We start from the raw sequence: 20,308 nt of genomic DNA, 5'->3' as shown, positions 1-20,308 counted from the left end.
AATTAGTTTTACATACACACAACAAACATACATAGTATAATTAGTAATAGATAATAAACATTTAAATAAGCATATAAAATAACATTTTTACTCATCTTTATTGAAGATTGTTGATGGCATCTGGAAGATAGGGAGGAGTAGTGAGGGAGCACTTAATGTTTGGAAGGGGAATCCCCTTTCATAAAGACTTTAGGTAATAAGTCCTTATCTGGGGTTACTTCCCTTCTTTAAGATTTCCCTAAAATGGGACATGGTTCTGTCATTAAACTTGTTGCAGAGACGGCTTGTTTCAGCTTCCTCAGGGTGATATTTTTCAGCAAATGCCTGCACCCTATTGCACATTGCACAAATCTCCTTAATCTCTGAAGAAGGCACCATCCACCATCACCATCACCATCACCACCACCACCACCACCACCACCACCACCACCACCACCATGGTAGCTTATTTTACAGTCACACTTAACCCTTAAGCTGTCCAAACGTAGATCTACGTTCACTTGCGTGGCACTCCGAATATTTTGAAAAATAAAAAAATTATTTTTATTTTTTAATGAGCACATTTTTCTACATGTTATAGGATTAAGAAAAAAATTTTAGGGTCAGCACTTACTGAGATATAAGACTGTGAAGTTGGCTCTGGATACTTGCCTGATGGCAACATTGACTCCTGCCACTTGCAGAAGTGTTGCCGATATATCTTTTTTTCTCGTTTTTATTTTAATTTATATATTTTTTTTATATATTTTTATGTGATAATTTTTTTATGTGATAAGTTAGCATATGAGAAGTTTTTACAAAGTAGAAGTGATGCAAGGAGGGAAGAGTATATGGAGAAAAAGAGAGGTTAAGAGAGTGGTGAAGCAATGTAAAAAGAGAGCAAATGAGAGAGTGGGTGAGATGTTATCAACAAATTTTGTTGAAAATAAGAAAAAGTTTTGGAGTGAGATTAACAAGTTAAGAAAGCCTAGAGAACAAATGGATTTGTCAGTTAAAAATAGGAGAGGAGAGTTATTAAATGGAGAGTTAGAGGTATTGGGAAGATGGAGGGAATATTTTGAGGAATTGTTAAATGTTGATGAAGATAGGGAAGCTGTGATTTCGTGTATAGGGCAAGGAGGAATAACATCTTGTAGGAGTGAGGAAGAGCCAGTTGTGAGTGTGGGGGAAGTTCGTGAGGCAGTAGGTAAAATGAAAGGGGGTAAGGCAGCCGGGATTGATGGGATAAAGATAGAAATGTTAAAAGCAGGTGGGGATATAGTTTTGGAGTGGTTGGTGCAATTATTTAATAAATGTATGGAAGAGGGTAAGGTACCTAGGGATTGGCAGAGAGCATGCATAGTTCCTTTGTATAAAGGCAAAGGGGATAAAAGAGAGTGCAAAAATTATAGGGGGATAAGTCTGTTGAGTGTACCTGGTAAAGTGTATGGTAGAGTTATAATTGAAAGAATTAAGAGTAAGACGGAGAATAGGATAGCAGATGAACAAGGAGGCTTTAGGAAAGGTAGGGGGTGTGTGGACCAGGTGTTTACAGTGAAACATATAAGTGAACAGTATTTAGATAAGGCTAAAGAGGTCTTTGTGGCATTTATGGATTTGGAAAAGGCGTATGACAGGGTGGATAGGGGGGCAATGTGGCAGATGTTGCAAGTGTATGGTGTAGGAGGTAGGTTACTGAAAGCAGTGAAGAGTTTTTAAGAGGATAGTGAGGCTCAAGTTAGAGTATGTAGAAAAGAGGGAAATTTTTTCCCAGTAAAAGTAGGCCTTAGACAAGGATGTGTGATGTCACCGTGGTTGTTTAATATATTTATAGATGGGGTTGTAAGAGAAGTAAATGCGAGGGTCTTGGCAAGAGGCGTGGAGTTAAAAGATAAAGAATCACACACAAAGTGGGAGTTGTCACAGCTGCTCTTTGCTGATGACACTGTGCTCTTGGGAGATTCTGAAGAGAAGTTGCAGAGATTGGTGGATGAATTTGGTAGGGTGTGCAAAAGAAGAAAATTAAAGGTGAATACAGGAAAGAGTAAGGTTATGAGGATAACAAAAAGATTAGGTGATGAAAGATTGAATATCAGATTGGAGGGAGAGAGTATGGAGGAGGTGAACGTATTCAGATATTTGGGAGTGGACGTGTCAGCGGATGGGTCTATGAAAGATGAGGTGAATCATAGAATTGATGAGGGAAAAAGAGTGAGTGGTGCACTTAGGAGTCTGTGGAGACAAAGAACTTTGTCCTTGGAGGCAAAGAGGGGAATGTATGAGAGTATAGTTTTACCAACGCTCTTATATGGGTGTGAAGCGTGGGTGATGAATGTTGCAGTGAGGAGAAGGCTGGAGGCAGTGGAGATGTCATGTCTGAGGGCAATGTGTGGTGTGAATATAATGCAGAGAATTCGTAGTTTGGAAGTTAGGAGGAGGTGCGGGATTACCAAAACTGTTGTCCAGAGGGCTGAGGAAGGGTTGTTGAGGTGGTTCGGACATGTAGAGAGAATGGAGCGAAACAGAATGACTTCAAGAGTGTATCAGTCTGTAGTGGAAGGAAGGCGGGGTAGGGGTCGGCCTAGGAAGGGTTGGAGGGAGGGGGTAAAGGAGGTTTTGTGTGCGAGGGGCTTGGACTTCCAGCAGGCATGCGTGAGCGTGTTTGATAGGAGTGAATGGAGACAAATGGTTTTTAATACTTGACGTGCTGTTGGAGTGTGAGCAAAGTAACATTTATGAAGGGATTCAGGGAAACCGGCAGGCCGGACTTGAGTCCTGGAGATGGGAAGTACAGTGCCTGCACTCTGAAGGAGGGGTGTTAATGTTGCAGTTTAAAAACTGTAGTGTAAAGCACCCTTCTGGCAAGACAGTGATGGAGTGAATGATGGTGAAAGTTTTTCTTTTTCGGGCCACCCTGCCTTGGTGGGAATCGGCCGGTGTGATAATAAAAAAAAAAAAAAATAAGTCTGTTGAGTGTACCTGGTAAAGTGTATGGTAGAGTTATAATTGAAAGAATTAAGAGTAAGACGGAGAATAGGATAGCAGATGAACAAGGAGGCTTTAGGAAAGGTAGGGGGTGTGTGGACCAGGTGTTTACAGTGAAACATATAAGTGAACAGTATTTAGATAAGGCTAAAGAGGTCTTTGTGGCATTTATGGATTTGGAAAAGGCGTATGACAGGGTGGATAGGGGGGCAATGTGGCAGATGTTGCAAGTGTATGGTGTAGGAGGTAGGTTACTGAAAGCAGTGAAGAGTTTTTACGAGGATAGTGAGGCTCAAGTTAGAGTATGTAGGAAAGAGGGAAATTTTTTCCCAGTAAAAGTAGGCCTTAGACAAGGATGTGTGATGTCACCGTGGTTGTTTAATATATTTATAGATGGGGTTGTAAGAGAAGTAAATGCGAGGGTCTTGGCAAGAGGCGTGGAGTTAAAAGATAAAGAATCACACACAAAGTGGGAGTTGTCACAGCTGCTCTTTGCTGATGACACTGTGCTCTTGGGAGATTCTGAAGAGAAGCTGCAGAGATTGGTGGATGAATTTGGTAGGGTGTGCAAAAGAAGAAAATTAAAGGTGAATACAGGAAAGAGTAAGGTTATGAGGATAACAAAAAGATTAGGTGATGAAAGATTGAATATCAGATTGGAGGGAGAGAGTATGGAGGAGGTGAACGTATTCAGATATTTGGGAGTGGACGTGTCAGCGGATGGGTCTATGAAAGATGAGGTGAATCATAGAATTGATGAGGGAAAAAGAGTGAGTGGTGCACTTAGGAGTCTGTGGAGACAAAGAACTTTGTCCTTGGAGGCAAAGAGGGGAATGTATGAGAGTATAGTTTTACCAACGCTCTTATATGGGTGTGAAGCGTGGGTGATGAATGTTGCAGCGAGGAGAAGGCTGGAGGCAGTGGAGATGTCATGTCTGAGGGCAATGTGTGGTGTGAATATAATGCAGAGAATTCGTAGTTTGGAAGTTAGGAGGAGGTGCGGGATTACCAAAACTGTTGTCCAGAGGGCTGAGGAAGGGTTGTTGAGGTGGTTCGGACATGTAGAGAGAATGGAGCGAAACAGAATGACTTCAAGAGTGTATCAGTCTGTAGTGGAAGGAAGGCGGGGTAGGGGTCGGCCTAGGAAGGGTTGGAGGGAGGGGGTAAAGGAGGTTTTGTGTGCGAGGGGCTTGGACTTCCAGCAGGCGTGCGTGAGCGTGTTTGATAGGAGTGAATGGAGACAAATGGTTTTTAATACTTGACGTGCTGTTGGAGTGTGAGCAAAGTAACATTTATGAAGGGATTCAGGGAAACCGGCAGGCCGGACTTGAGTCCTGGAGATGGGAAGTACAGTGCCTGCACTCTGAAGGAGGGGTGCTAATGTTGCAGTTTAAAAACTGTAGTGTAAAGCACCCTTCCGGCAAGACAGTGATGGAGTGAATGATGGTGAAAGTTTTTCTTTTTCGGGCCACCCTGCCTTGGTGGGAATCAGCCAGTGTGATAATAAAAAAAAAAAAAAAATTACAATTTATAATAGTTCTTGTGATTTCATGGCCAATCTTTGTTTTGACAATAATATTAGGTACCAAAATTGTACTCGGATAGTCACAATCACATTAACAGGCGAACATTTACACCTGCCTGGGTTATTTACTATTGTCTAGAAATATATACAAAGTATTTATAGGTCCCAGCAATGTTTTGGATACCCTGGCATATACCTTGAAGCATGGTGTTATGAAAGGCATCCCTATACTGTTGCCAGACCAGTGACACTTGATAAGTGCCCACTGCTCCAGCTAACCCTCTCTGTATTTGTTATCACTGTTACACACAGACATGTCTTGTCTCTGTCTGTCGGTCTGTCTCTGGTTATCTGTCTTTCTGTCTTCTTGGAGTATACGTATATCAAATTCCTTGAAGAAGGGTGTTATGACAACTGTGACATTTGATAAATGGGCACTCAGGGAACCCTGGCTTTATTTGTTTTCACTGATACACACAAACACGTTTGTCCATCTGTCTGTCTGTCTCTTTGCCTGGAATTTTTGGGTTATCCTAGGTAATTTACATGGTATAATTGTACTTGCGTGTACATGTGAGAGAGACAGATATAGACAGAGAGAGCCAAAGCCAGCCAGCCAGTCAGCCAGCCTGCCGAATACTACATAAGAACATAGGAAAAAAGGAACACTGCAACAGGCCTACTGGCCCATGCAAGGCAGGTCCATGTCCTCCCCCCCCTTCCCCAACTTAGTCCAATGACCCACCTAGATGGGTCACATCCACTGAAGAAAGGAGCACGACATCAGACCTAGTAACACAAGCTAGTCGGGTCCAACTCACACCCACCCACACTCGCTCGTGTATTTAGCTAACCCTCGCTGTATTTATCACTGTTATACACAAACATGTCTCTGTGTGTATTTATCTGTCTTTGTCTGCCTGGAGTATAGTATATCAAACTCCTTGAAGAAGGGTGTTATCACAACTGTGACATTTGATAAATGGGCGCTCGGGGAACCCTGGCTTTATTTGTTTTCACTGATACACACCAACATGTTTGTCTGTCTGTCTATCTTTGCTTGGAATTTTTGGGTTATCCTAGGTAATTTACACTATGTATAATAACTGTACTTATGTGTACATGTGAGACAGATGTGGATGGACAGAGATACAGATAGACAGATGTAGATAGAGATATAGACACAGATATAGATAGATGTAGACAGGGATATAGACACAGATATAGACAGATATAGATAGACAGGGATATAGAGATATAGATACATATAGACAGAGAGAGCCAAAGCAAGCCAGTCAGCCTGCCGAATACATAAGAACATAAGAAAGTACACTGCAGCAGGCCTACTGGCCCATGCAAGGCAGGTCTGTGTCATCCTCTGCACCCCCTATCCCCCCAGCTTAGACCAATGACCCACCTAGTCAGGTCACATCCATTGAAGGAAGGAGCATGACATCAGACCTAGTAGCACAAGCTAGTCAGGTCCAACTCATACCCACCCACACTCACTCATGTATTTATCTAACCCATTTTTACTTTCCTCTTAAAATGGGAGTGTTAATGTGACATGGCATCAGTTAATTCCTGATGTTTGCCATGCTATTTGCTCTAGCTGGCACTCAATTGAATTGGTGCTCCCCCAAGGTACTAAGTGCTCACAGATTTTTTAATACTGCACACACTGCGTGCACAGACCCATTCTTTCATGTCTAGGTGACTCAAGCCTATTGTGCCAAATTTGAAGGAATGAAAAATAAAACATTGATCTACAGTCGGAGCGCTACATGTGCAAACGTAGATCTACGTTTGGACAGTTTAAGGGTTAATAAACAAGCACCAAACACAATGAATTAATTGTGAAATGTTTAAATGAGCACGCAGGTTTCTTGTTCACTCAAGCATAAACAAAGCCAGACTGGCTCACGACACCTGCGCAGGGGACGTGGGCAAGCGGACAGGTCTGGTACGCGGTTTGAAACACGGCATGTTCAATACTTGGGACAAAATTGGTGCAAAAAAAGTGGCCAAAAATCGAAACATTCGATAGTCGATGCTTTCGAAACTTGGGGTTCCACTGTATACAGTATTAGACCAAAATTGAAATATATGCCAATGGTATGGTGTTCCCACCCTAAAAAAAAATGTGCAGACAAGCTAGAAAAAATAGTCTAGTGGCAATACAGTAGTGAAGGAAAAGACACTAATTGCAATGAATTTCTTTGTTACAATGTTTCATCCAAGAGTGGGCTTTTAATGCCTATTTTAAAAAATTATTGGCTTTACACTTCCAGTTTGGTAGCACAGTATTGATACAGTCACTGTTCATGTCCTAGGAAATCTTGACCATAAGTTGTGACTATTGTTGGGTATGGTGTTCGTCTTGTATAATGTGGAGGTGTGTGAAATGTGCATCCATTTTGAAGATTATAGCTTTGTATGGAAGTATGCTTTATTTGGCCAGTGTTTCTTGCACTGTTCAACGACTGTATTCGTCATGTAATTTTAGTTCCTTGGTTAAGTGACATTGTGAAAACAAAATGGGTTGTAAAATTTTAAATTAATTTTTTTTTTAACACATCGGCCATTTCCCACTGAGGCATGGTGACCCAAAAAGAAAGAACACAAAAAGAAAGAAAAAACTTTCATCATCATTCAACACTTTCACTGTCACTCGTACAAAATCACTGTCTTTGCAGAGGCGTTCAGATATAACAGCTTAGATGTCCCTCCAAACTGCCAATATCCCAAACCCCTTCCCTAAAGTGCAAGCATTGCACTTCCCATTTCCAGGACTCAAGTCTGGCTAACCAGTTTCCTTGAATCCCTTCACAAAATATTACCCTACTCACACTCCAACAGGTTGTCAGATCCCAAAAACCATTCGTCTCTATTCACTCCTATCTAACACGCTCACGCACACTTGCTGGAAGTCCAAGCCCCTTGCCCACAAAACCTCCTTTACCCCCCTCTCTCCAGCCTTTTCGTGGATGACCCCTACCCCGCCTTCCTTGCCCTACAGATTTATATGCTATCCAAGTCATTCTACTTTGTTCCATTCTCTCTTGACCATACCACCTCAACAGCCCTTCTTCACCCCCCTGACTAATACTTTTAGTAACTCTACCCCTCCTCCTAATTTCCACACTACGAATTCTCTGCATAATATTTACACCACATATTGCCCTTAGACACGACATCTCCACTGCCTCCAGCCGCCTCCTCACTGCAGCATTTACAACCCATGCTATACACTATACTCTTGTACATTCCCTTTTTTGCCTCCATAGATAATGCTTTTTTGTCTACACGGATGCCTCAACGCATCACTCACCTTTTTTACTTCATCAATTCTATGGTTAACCCTTTGACTGTCGCAGGCCCCTTTCTGAAACTGTCATTCTATGTCGCAAAATCGAAAAAAAAATTATTTTTTCTTTTGAAAATGTTAAGATTATTTTTCTGAGTGTTTTAGTCCAAAAAAAATTTTTTTGCCATCAGTACTTATCGAGATATAGAGCTGTGAAGTTTGCAGAAAATGAGCCGTGTATGGCAACAGTGGTGACTGCCGCTCACCCGGTAAACTTTAGTTTACTTGTATTTGAAGGTTTTTTGTTTTTTTTCACTTTTATTTTTTCACATATGTGGCCTATGAGACCAAAGTAAGGTGCAGTGTACATATATACACTCGTTGTATACAATACAGTAAGCACACAAACATAATTATCAATATATTGTTTACAAAACTTGCTTACAAAAACAAACAATACAAAAAATTGTTTATTACTGTTGTTCTATAATATATATACCAATGTACAGTCACCGAACATATTCCTAGAAGTTCTGCAGCTTGTGGAACCCTGTGAAACATGTTTTCATACACAATGGTGTTTTACACTCCTCACACATAAAACAAGTGTGTGTGCATTTTTGTGGACTTTTTTTTTTATGTGCAAAGACAAAACACTTCCTCTGAGCAGTTTTCTTCAAAGTATTAGCAGGCAGTTGTGTTAGGTAGTTATCCTAGGTAAATGGTCGTGTGTCATCAATCCTTCCTTCCTACTTCCCTGCATTCCTTTCCTACCTCTCTCCCTACATTCCTTCATCTGTCCTTCCTTCATTCCTGCCTTCCCTTCTTGCTTCTGGTTTCTATAATATATATACACATATATAGCCACTGGATACTTTCCTATAACTGCTATTATCTCCATTCAGCAAGCTTTTCTTGTGTAAATAACAAAAAAAGGCACAATACCGTGACTGGAACGAAACACAAATAACCCGCACATAAAAGAGAGAAGCTTACGACGACGTTTTGGTCCGACTTGGACCATTTACAAAGTCACACTAGGTAGAATTACCGACAATATGTAAAGTAAAAGGACACAAGTGCAACTAATGTGACATTTATTGTGGCAACGTTTCGCTCTCCAGGAGCTTTATCAAGCCATTACAAACAATACTACTACTACTACTACTCCCACTAGTGAACATCGAAATGGTACCTCACTAGTATTCACCTCACTCTGAGCCTTTATATACCCTCTGTGTCCATGTATTATTTGTAATGGCTTGATAAAGCTCCTGGAGAGCGAAACGTTGCCACAATAAATGTCACATTAGTTGCACTTGTGTCCTTTTACTTTACAAAGTCACACTAACCAGAAGTGGAGCAGGACGGCTATATATAGGCAGGAAGAGGTGGTGGTAGTAGTAGTAGTAGTACAAGAATGGTATTTAATACCAACAAGATGAAATTAAGACACATGCGCAACACCCGGGTATCCCCATCGTAGACGTTTTGCCATCCAGCCAGCCACTGGATGGCGAAACGTCCACAACAAAGACACCCAGTGTGTGGCTTATAATTGTCGGCAGCTGTCAAAATGACATATTGTCTCATTACTCACTCCCCCTACTGCCTGTCAAAACAATGGGGTCGGATGCTGCTTCCCCTCCATTCTATATAATTATCTTTCTCCTTCATTCTATCTCTTTCAATCTGTCTCTTTTTCTATCTGTCTGTCTATCTCTGTCTCACAGGTACACATAAATACAAGTATACATAGTGTAAATTACCTAGGATAACCCAAGAAATCCAGACAAAGTGCTATACTCTGCTTGAAGATGTGAGTAAACGTGATGATGACACAGTCTTGTGGCTCTCTCTGAGACAGAGAGCTAGACGGATAGACAGGGAGCTTGGCAGACAGACAAATAGACAGACAGAAATGTTTGTATCAGCAAAAACAAAGCAAGGGGGATGGTCATCTAATCTTTACTTATCAGCTGCCCCCTCCCTCCACCCTCATTTACGCTCATCAAACGTCAGCTCTTATCAGATGTTATCTCCCCTTATCTTGTCACTGTCATGGGGTGAACTGTTTTCCATGCTTCAAGGGAACTACTTCTTCGTCTTCGTCTTCTTCTCCTTCCTTCCTTCCTTCCTTCCTTCCTTCATTCCCTCTTCCTTCCCTCTTCCTTCCCTCTTCCTTCCCTCTTCCTTCCCTCTTCCTTTCCTCTTCCTTTCCTCTTCCTTTCCTCTTCCTTTCCTCTTCCTTTCATCTTCCTCCTCTTCGTTCCTTCCCTCCTCCTTCCTTCCTCCTTCCTTCTTCCTCCTCCATTCTTCTGGTATCCTGGGCATTGCTTTTGGTCTCAAACTCCTCAAAACCATGAAATTGATCTTCACTGACACTTCCATCTGTGTTAGAGCATCACTTGGGAAGAGAAGAGTCCCAGATTTGCTGGGGAATCACATATTTCTTACTGCTAGGCATGCTGAAAAAGGACAACAGAAATGGCATTCCCACAATGCACCACTGGCTCCCTGATTTTTTTATATGGTGCACACTGACCATGGAGACCCATTCTCTCACATGTGGGCCTACCAGCTTTCTCCTGCTTGATTTGAAGCCCCTAGAATTTATGCGTATAGATACGTCAGAAACAGTGGCGCGTAAGACGTATTTATACGGCGTAAACAGTCAAAGGATTAACCTCATCCTTCATAAACCCATCCACTGACAAGTCAGCTCCCAAATATCTGAAAACTCTCACTTCTTCCATACTCCCTCCAATGTGATATCCTTTTTTTTTTTTTTTTTTTATCATTGGATACCCTCATCACCTTACTCTTATCTATGTTCACTTTCAACTCTCTACCTTTACACACCCTCCCAAACTCGTCCACTACCCTTTGCAACTCTCTATCTATTAGAATCCTCCAAAAGCACAGTATCATCAGCAAAAAATAACTGTGTCAACTCCCATTTTGTATTTGATTCCCCATAATTTAATCCCACCCCTCTCCCTAACACCCTAGCACCCTAGCATTTACTTCTTTTACAACCCCATCTATAGATATGTTAAATAACCATGGTGACATTACACATCTCCATCTAAGACCTACTTTTACTGGGAAGTAATCTCCCTCTCTTCTACACACCCTAACCTGAGCCTCACTATCCTCATTAAAAACTCTTTGCAGCATTTAGTAACTTACTACCTATTCCATACACCTGCAACATCTGCCACATTGCTCCCATATCCATTCTATCATAGCTTTTTCTAAATCCATAAATGCAATGAAAACTTCCCTATCTTTATCTAAATACTGTTCACATATATTCTTCAATGCAAACATCTGATCTACACATCCCCTACCCATTGTAAAGCCTCCTTGCTCATCTGCACTCCTGCTTTCTGTCTTACCTCTAATTCTTTCAATAATAACCCTGCCATACACTTTACCTGGTATACTCAGTAAACGTATTCCTCTATAATTTTTACAATCTCTTTTGTCCCCTTCCCTTTATATATAGGAACTATACATGCCCTCTGCCACTTATTAAACAAAAAATTCCAACCACTCCGACACTGTAATTCTCCCTGCTTTTAACATTTCTGTCGTGATCCCGTCAGTTTCAGCTGCTTTACCCCCTTTCATTCTATGTAATGCCTCACACACCTACCTTTGATATACCTTTGAAGAGTTTCGAATGTTTATCTACTCTCTGAGCCCGGCCATGGGCCAGGCTCATCTGGTGCTTGCCTGGTCAACCAGGCTGTTGCTGCTGGACGCCCACTGCCCCACATATCCATCACAGCATGGTTGATCTGGCACCTGGTGAAGATACTTGTCCAGTTTCCTCTTGAAGGCTTCTGCACTGGTTCCAGCTCTGTTTCTGATATCTTCTGGTAAGGTGTTGAATAGTCTGGGACCCTGGATGTTGATACAGTGTTCCCTTATTGTCCCCACCACACCCTTGCTCTTCACTGGGTTTATTTTACACTTCCTACCATATATCTCACTCCAGTATGTTGTTATGGCAGTGTGCAGATTTGGGACCAAGCCCTCGAGTACCTTCCAGGTATATATTATGTACCCCCCATATTCACATCCTGCTCTTCACTCCTAAAAGATGTTATACCTCCCTGGCCAGTGCATGAAATTACTGCCTCCCTTTCTTCAACATTTTAAAGTTCATCAAAATATTCCTGCCATCTACCCAATACCTCTAGCTCCCCATCTGCTAACTCCCCTACTCTGTTTTTAACTGACAAATCCATTCGTTCCTTAGGCTTTCTTAACTTGTTTATCTCCAAAGTTTTTTCTTATTTTCAGCAAAATTTCTTAACAGTGCCTCTCCTACTGTATCATTTGCTCTCCTTTTGTGCACTCTCACCACTCTCTTCACTTTTCTTTTACTCTCCATGTACTATGCCCTTCTTATATCACTTCTGCTTTGTAAAAAGCTTTCCTAAGCTACCTTTTTTCCTTTTATCTCACCCTTTACCTCATCATTTCACCAATCACTCCTCTTTCCTCCTGCACCTACCCTCATATAGCCACAAACTTCTGCCCCACATTCTTATATTACATTTTTAAAACTATCCCATCCCTCTTCAAACCCCTCCACTACCTACACGTGCACTAGCTCACCTTTCTGCCAATAGTTGCTTATATCTCGCCCTAACTTCCTCCTCCCTTAGTTCATAAACTTTCACCTCTCTCTTACTTATTGTTGCCATTTTCCTTTTGTTCCATCTACCTCTTACTCTAACTGTAGCTACAACTAGATAATGATCCAATATATCCATTGCCCCTCTATAAACATGTACATCCTGAAGCCTACCCATCAGCCTTTTATCCACCAATACATAATCTAACAAACTATGTACTTTCATTACGTACTATAACATTTCTTGTATACTTATTTATCCTCTTTTTCATAAAATATGAGCTAAAATATAGAATATAAAATATAGAGCTAAAGAAGGAGTAGCAATAATGTTGAAGGATAAGCTATGGCAGGAAAAGAGGGACTACAAATGCATAAATTCAAGGATTATGTGGAGTAAAATAAAGATTGGATGTGAAAAGTAGGTTATAGTAAGCGTGTATGCACCTGGAGAAGAAAGAAGTGTAGAGGAGAGAGAGAGATTCTGGGAAATGTTGAGTGAATGCGTGGGGAGTTTTGAATCAAGTGTGAAAGTAATGGTGGTTGGGGATTTCAATGCTAAAGTGGGTAAAAATGTTATGGAGGGAGTAGTAGGTAAATTTGGGGTGCCAGGGGTAAATGTAAATGGGGAGCATTTAATTGAGCTATGTGTAGAAAGAAATTTGGTAATAAGTAATACATATTTTATGAAAAAGAGGATAAATAAATATACAAGGTATGATGTAGCACGTAATGAAAGTAGTTTGTTAGATTATGTATTGGTGGATAAAAGGTTGATGGGTAAGCTCCAGGATGTACATGTTTATAGAGGGGCAACTGATATGTCAGATCATTATTTAGTTGTAGCTACAGTTAGAGTAAGAGGTAGATGGGAAAAGAGGAATTTGGCAACAACAAGTAAGAGGGAGGTGAAAGTGTATAAACTAAGGGAGGAGGAAGTTCGGGCGAGATATAAGCGACTATTGGCAGAAAGGTGGGCTAGTGCAAAGATGAGTAGTGGGGGGGTTGAAGAGGGTTGGAATAGTTTTAAAAATGCAGTATTAGAATGTGGGGCAGAAGTTTGTGGTTATAGGAGGGTGGGGGCAGGAGGAAAGAGGAGTGATTGGTGGAATGATGAAGTAAAGGGTGTGATAAAAGAGAAAAAGGTAGCTTACGAGAGGTTTTTACAAAGCAGAAGTGTTATAAGAAGAGCAGAGTATATGGAGAGTAAAAGAAAGGTAAAGAGAGTGGTGAGAGAGTGCAAAAGGAGAGCAGATGAAAGAGTGGGAGAGGCACTGTCAAGAAATTTTAATGAAAATAAGAAAAAATTTTGGAGCGAGTTAAACAAGTTAAGAAAGCCTAGGGAAAGTATGGATTTGTCCGTTAAAAACAGAGTAGGGGAGTTAGTAGATGGGGAGAGGGAAGTATTAGGTAGATGGCGAGAATATTTTGAGGAACTTTTAAATGTTGAGGAAGAAAGGGAGGCGGTAATTTCATGCACTGGCCAGGGAGGTATACCATCTTTTAGGAGTGAAGAAGTGCAGAATGTAAGTGTGGTGGAGGTACGTGAGGCATTACGTAGAATGAAAGGGGGTAAAGCAGCTGGAACTGATGGGATCATGACAGAAATGTTAAAAGCAGGGGGGATATAGTGTTGGAGTGGTTGGTACTTTTGTTTAATAAATGTATGAAAGATGGGAAGGTACCTAGGGATTGGCGGAGAGCATGTATAGTCCCTTTATATAAAGGGAAAGGGGACAAAAGAGATTGTAAAAATTATAGAGGAATAAGTTTACTGAGTATACCAGGAAAAGTATACGGTAGAGTTATAATTGAAAGAATTAGAGGTAAGACAGAATGTAGAATTGCGGATGAGCAAGGAGGCTTCAGAGTGGGTAGAGGATGTGTAGATCAAGTGTTTACATTGAAGCATATATGTGAACAGTATTTAGATAAAGGTAGGGAAGTTTTTATTGCATTTATGGATTTAGAAAAGGCATATGATAGAGTGGATAGAGGAGCAATGTGACAGATGTTGCAAGTTTATGGAATAGGTGGTAAGTTACTAAATGCTGTAAAGAGCTTTTATGAGGATAGTGAGGCTCAGGTTAGGGTGTGTAGAAGAGAGGGAGAATACTTCCCGGTAAAAGTAGGTCTTAGACAGGGATGTGTAATGTCACCATGGTTGTTTAATATATTTATAGATGGGGTTGTAAAAGAAGTAAATGCTAGGGTGTTTGGGAGAGGGGTGGGATTAAATTATGGGGAATCAAATTCAAAATGGGAATTGACACAGTTACTTTTTGCTGATGATACTGTGCTTATGGGAGATTCTAAAGAAAAATTGCAAAGGTTAGTGGATGAGTTTGAGAATGTGTGTAAAGGTAGAAAGTTGAAAGTGAACATAGAAAAGAGTAAGGTGATGAGGGTATCAAATGATTTAGATAAAGAAAAAATGGATATCAAATTGGGGAGGAGGAGTATGGAAGAAGTGAATGTTTTCAGATACTTGGGAGTTGACGTGTCGGCGGATGGATTTATGAAGGATGAGGTTAATCATAGAATTGATGAGGGAAAAAAGGTGAGTGGTGCGTTGAGGTATATGTGGAGTCAAAAAACGTTATCTATGGAGGCAAAGAAGGGAATGTATGAAAGTATAGTAGTACCAACACTCTTATATGGATGTGAAGCTTGGGTGGTAAATGCAGCAGCGAGGAGACGGTTGGAGGCAGTGGAGATGTCCTGTCTAAGGGCAATGTGTGGTGTAAATATTATGCAGAAAATTCGGAGTGTGGAAATTAGGAGAAGGTGTGGAGTTAATAAAAGCATTAGTCAGAGGGCAGAAGAGGGGTTGTTGAGGTGGTTTGGTCATTTAGAGAGAATGGATCAAAGTAGAATGACATGGAAAGCATATAAATCTATAGGGGAAGGAAAGAGGGGTAGGGGTCGTCCTCGAAAGGGTTGGAAAGAGGGGGTAAAGGAGGTTTTGTGGGCGAGGGGCTTGGACTTCCAGCAGGCGTGCATGAGCGTGTTAGATAGGAGTGAATGGAGACGAATGATACTTGGGACCTGACGATCTGTTGGAGTGTGAGCAGGGTAATATTTAGTGAAGGGATTCAGGGGAACCGGTTATTTTCATATAGTCGGACTTGAGTCCTGGAAATGGGAAGTACAATGCCTGCACTTTAAAGGAGGGGTTTGGGATATTGGCAGTTTGGAGGGATATGTTGTGTATCTTTATACGTATATGCTTCTAAGCTGTTGTATTCTGAGCACCTCTGCAAAAGCAGTGATAATGTGTGAGTGTGGTGAAAGTGTTGAATGATGAAAGTATTTTCTTTTTGGGGATTTTCTTTCTTTTTTCGGTCACCCTGCCTCGGTGGGAGACGACCGACTTGTTGGAAAAAAAAAAAAAAAATGTATTACTATCAAACCTCTTTCTACACATAGTTCAATTAAAGACTCCCCATTTTCATATACCCCTGGCACCCCAAATTTACCTCTTAGTCTCTACAACATTTTTACCCACTTTAGCATTGAGATCCCCAACCACAAGTACTCTCACACTTGGTTCAAAACTCCCCATACACTCACTCAGCATTTCCCAAAATCTTTCTCCTCTACACTTCTCTCTTCTCCAGGTGCATGAACACTTACTATAACCCACTTTTCACATCCAACCCTTATTTTACTCCATATAATCCTTGAATTTATACATTTATATTACTTCTTATCCTGCCATAACTTACCTTTCAAGTTTATTGCTACTCCTTCCTTAGCTCTAACTATATTCAAAACTCCTGACCTAATCCCATTTATTTCTTCCCACTGAAACTCTCCTTTCCCCTTCAGCTTTGTTTCACTTAGAACCAGGACATCCAGCTTCTTTTCATTCATAACATCCACAATCATCTCTGTTAAATATGTTTATTATTTTTATTTTATTTTTGTTGAATATTCTTGATTGATTTATTTTTTTTCAGATCCCATCTTATGTGGATATAAGAGATCACAAGAAGCTGCTGATTCTGCTCAAAATTTTTGAGGATGTAAGGGGCATCCTTGATAAGTATAATGGATTCAGCATTTCCTTGATGTTAATCCAAGTACTGATGGAGTGAGAGGATGCCTTAAGAGGCATTAGGGAGATTTTGACACAGGTTAACAACTCAATATATTTGATGGTGGAAAGAGTTTTGTATTGTGTCTAGAAAGTCCCCTCAGGGTTGAGTCTCCCCTTGGTGCCATGTAATTTATGAAAGTTAAATCCTTCATGAATCATCATGAGATTAAACCAAGTACAATAAAAATTCATTTTACCTACATGGATGTAAGAATTCACTGTATATAGCATTTTCAAAGGGATTCGAATGAAGGAGTAACATTTTGCTTATCATCATATGCCTTGTAAGTACATTTTATTCATTTTTGCATCATTAAGTTATTTAATGTCTGGTAATTTCTTAGTGCACTGCATTTTACTTATACGTTGCACTTTAAACACTTTCTTAGTAAATCTATTTAATATAACCCTTTCTGTAAAAATATACCACAATCTTTTCTTCCATTTATTTTTTCCCATATTCAGTGAGTATAGATCTTGCAGAAGTGGTCCGGAATCATCATGTTATAAATTAAGACATAGATGTATTATTGAATTATATAACTTTGTTCTTTTCTGGAGTGAATATTATTGATTCTGAGAAGGACTAAGAATATAATTTACTTGTCACATACAGCCAAAGTGTATGCCATATTTGTTTAGTTAAATGGGATAATGCAATAGCACTTTGTTTAATTATTATTTACATATGTCTCTTATAGTTAAATCATGTTATATAAGCACACTTTTTTTCTAAATCTTCTCATTTAAATTTTCCATGCAAATTAAGGAATACTATTATGAATTGTTTTATCTATACAGTATATGCAACATTAAATTATAGTTCCTTTATTTTTGTTTCTCTTTCTTGGGGGAACTCCAAAACTAGTTTGAGTGAATTTATGTAATTGAGATCCATGTATTACAGGAGATGACAGCATTACATGACTTCTTGTTTCTCAGCAACAGTTCCAATATAATTTTGACAAGCTACAATTTAGTACATATAAAACATTAACATGTATAGTAATGTAAGAAATAGCCATGCACTTATATTGCTAACTTTGCAGAATATATGCAGCCTATATTTGAAAAGTTTGAACTATACCATTTCATATTAACATAGAGATTATTGGCCTGTTAACATTATTATTACCTAGTACAGGGCAACATACCTTGGAAGCAAGTGGCAGGAATGAATATGTGGGGTGGCAGGCCTCCAGCAGCAACACCCTGATTGACCAGGCTAGCACCAGAAGAGCCTGGCCCATGGCTGGGCTCCGGGAGTAGAAAGACTCTCGAAATTCATCAAAGGTAAGGTATATCAAAGGTGTACATTTAAATGTTGTATTAACAAAGTGGAAATTCATCTTCAGCCCTCAACCAAAGTTAGCAGTTGTGAATTCTCTAGCCATCAGGTAAAAACATAAGAAATTTTTTTTTTTTTTATTTTTTTTAACAAGTCAGCCGTCTCCCACCGAGGCAAGGTGACCTATAAAGAAAGAAAATCCCCAAAAAGAAAATACTTTCATCATCAATCAACACTTTCACCTCACTCACACATAATCACTGTTTTTGCAGAGGTGCTCAGAATACAACAGTTTTGAAGCATACAGTATGTATAAAGATACACAACATATCCCTCCAAACTACCAATATCCCAAATCCCTCCTTTAAATTGCAGGCATTGTACTTCCCATTTCAAGTCCGGCTATATAAAAATAACCGGTTTCCCTGAATCCCTTCACTAAATATTACCCTGCTCACACTCCAACAGCTCGTCAGGTCCCAAATACCATTCATCTCCATTCACTCCTATCTAACACGCTCATGCACGCTTGCTGGAAGCCCAAGCCCCTTGTCCACAAAACCTCCTTTACCCCCCTCCCTCCAAGAGTGTTGGTACTACTATACTTTCATACATTCCCTTCTTTGCCTCCATAGATAACGTTTTTTGTCTCCACATATACCTCAACGCACCACTCGCTTTTTTTTCCTTCATCAGTTCTATGATTAACCTCATCCTTCAAAAAATCCATCCGCTGACACATCAACTTCCAAATATCTGAAAACATTCACTTCTTCCATACTCCTCCTCCCCAATTTGATATCCAATTTTTCTTTATCTAAATCATTTGATACCCTCATCACCTCACTCTACCTTTACACACACTCCCGAACTCGTCCACTAACCTTTGCAATTTTTCTTTAGAATCTCCCATAAGCACAGTATCATCAGCAAAAAGTAACTGTGTCAATTCCCATTTTGTATTTGATTCCCCATAATTTAATCCCACCCCTCTTCCCAACACCCTAGCATTTACTTCTTTTATAACCCCATCTATAAATATATTAACCATGGTGACATTACACATCCCTGTCTAAGACCTACTTTTACCAGGAAGTAGTCTTCCTCTCTTCTACACACCCTAACCTGAGCCTCACTATCCTCATAAAAACTCTTTACAGCATTTAGTAACTTACCACCTATTCCATATACTTGCAACATCTGTCACATTGCTCTCCTATCCACTCTATCATATGCCTTTTCTAAATCCATAAATGCAATAAAAACTTCCCTACCTTTATCTAAATACTGTTCACATATATGCTTCAATGTAAACACTTGATCCACACATCCCCTACCCACTCTAAAACCTTGCTCATCTGCAATCCTACCTTCTGTCTTAATTCTAATTCTTTTAATAATAACCCTACCATACACTTTCCCTTGTATACTCAGTAAACTTATTCCTCTATAATTTTTACAATCTCTTTTGTCCCCCTTCCCTTTATATAAAGGGACTATACATACTCTGCCAGTTCCTAGGTACCTTCCCCTCTTTCATACATTCATTAAACAAAAATACCAACCACTCCAACACTATATCCCTCCCTGCTTTTAACATTTCTGTCATGATCCTGTCAGTTTCAGCTGCTTTACCCCCTTAAATTCTACATAATGCCTCACGCACCTCCCCCACACTCGCATCTTGCTCTTCTTCACTCCTAAAAGATGGTATACCTCCCTGGCCAGTGCATGAAATTACCGCCTCCCTTTCTTCGTTGACATTTAAAAGTTCCTCAAAATATTCTCACCATCTACCCAATACCTCCATCTCCCCATCTACTAACTCCCCTACTTTGTTTTTAACTGACAAATCATTCGTTCTCTAGGCTTTCTTAACTTGTTTAACTCACTCCATAATTTTTTCTTCTTTCTTTCTTTCTTTCAACACACCGGCCGTATCCCACCGAGGCTGGGTGGCCCAAAAGGAAAAATGAAAGTTTCTCCTTTTACATTCGTAATATATACAGGAGAAGAGGTTACTAGCCCCTTGCTCCCGGCATTTTAGTTGCCTCTTACAACACGCATGGCTTACGGAGGAAGAATTCTGTTCCACTTCCCCATGGAGATAAGAGGAAATAAAAAAGAATAAGAACTAGAAAGAAAATAGAAGAAAACCCAGAGGGGTGTGTATATATGTGCTTGTACATGTATGTGTAGTGTGACCTAAGTGTAAGTAAAAGTAGCAAGACATACCTGAAATGTTGCATGTTGATGAGACAGAAAAAAGGACACCAGCAATCCTACCATCATGTAAAACAATTACAAGGCTTTTGTTTTACACTCACTTGGCAGGACGGTAGTACCTCCCTGGGCAGTTGCTGTCTACCAACCTACTACCTATGAGAATTTTTTCTTATTTTCATTAAAATTTCTTGACAGTGCCTCTCCCACTCTATCATCTGCTCTCCTTTTGCACTCTCTCACCACTC

The 20,308-nt window shown here is 40.1% G+C and overlaps 1 protein-coding gene across 9 annotated transcripts in view; it reads left to right on the top strand.

Annotated features, from left to right (window-relative positions):
* The window catches only part of LOC128692330 (E3 ubiquitin-protein ligase Siah1), a 538,875-nt gene extending 521,495 nt beyond the window's left edge, over nucleotides 1-17,380 (top strand). For all 9 annotated transcript variants that reach the window (XM_070096364.1, XM_070096365.1, XM_070096363.1 and 6 more), the window contains exon 6: nucleotides 16,410-17,380. The gene's annotated coding sequence lies outside the window, so the exon portion shown is untranslated. The remainder of the gene's footprint in view (nucleotides 1-16,409) is intronic.
* The last annotated feature ends 2,928 nt before the right edge of the window (nucleotides 17,381-20,308 follow it).

This window comes from Cherax quadricarinatus, chromosome 53, assembly GCF_038502225.1.
Source record: "Cherax quadricarinatus isolate ZL_2023a chromosome 53, ASM3850222v1, whole genome shotgun sequence".
NCBI classification, from domain to species: Eukaryota; Metazoa; Arthropoda; class Malacostraca; order Decapoda; family Parastacidae; genus Cherax; species Cherax quadricarinatus.
The sequence above is the reverse complement of the archived record's forward strand: the minus strand, read 5'-3'. Positions and strand labels throughout refer to the sequence as shown.